The sequence below is a fragment of the Mastomys coucha genome, unplaced genomic scaffold (genome assembly GCF_008632895.1).
Source record: "Mastomys coucha isolate ucsf_1 unplaced genomic scaffold, UCSF_Mcou_1 pScaffold3, whole genome shotgun sequence".
Lineage (NCBI taxonomy): Eukaryota > Metazoa > Chordata > Mammalia > Rodentia > Muridae > Mastomys > Mastomys coucha.
The window spans coordinates 52,543,119-52,543,581 of record NW_022196909.1 but is presented as its reverse complement, the minus strand read 5'-3'; positions in this window follow the sequence as shown (position 1 = coordinate 52,543,581).

Below are 463 nucleotides of genomic sequence, written 5' to 3'. Positions count from 1 at the left end.
AATAAGAACTTATACATGAATTGTTATAACTCCATTTAGTTTGAGAACATATCTCAGCTTCTCTTGTAGCTAGGGGCATCAATAACTAATTCTGGGCAATAGGATGAAAGGTACAATTAATTAAATTCCATCATATTTGTTGATTGTCTCATTTTTTGCTTTATTTATTATTTATTTATTTATTAGTAAAACCTTATTTAGGGTGAACAATCCTACAGATCTATTCATACAAAATCCTAAGCTAGGGCTTGAGAAAAGGCTCAGCAGGGAAAGCGGCAGAGTGTGCATTCTACTCTAGCACCCATATTCAGCTCCAGAAAATCTGTTGCTTCTGGACCCTAGGCACCCTTATTTATGTGCAAATAATTACCACCTCTCTACCTCTCTGTCGTCTCTCTGTCTCCCTGTCTCCCCTCCCCATCCAATTTCACTAACTTAAGAGCAAGGTCATAAGCCAGAGGTG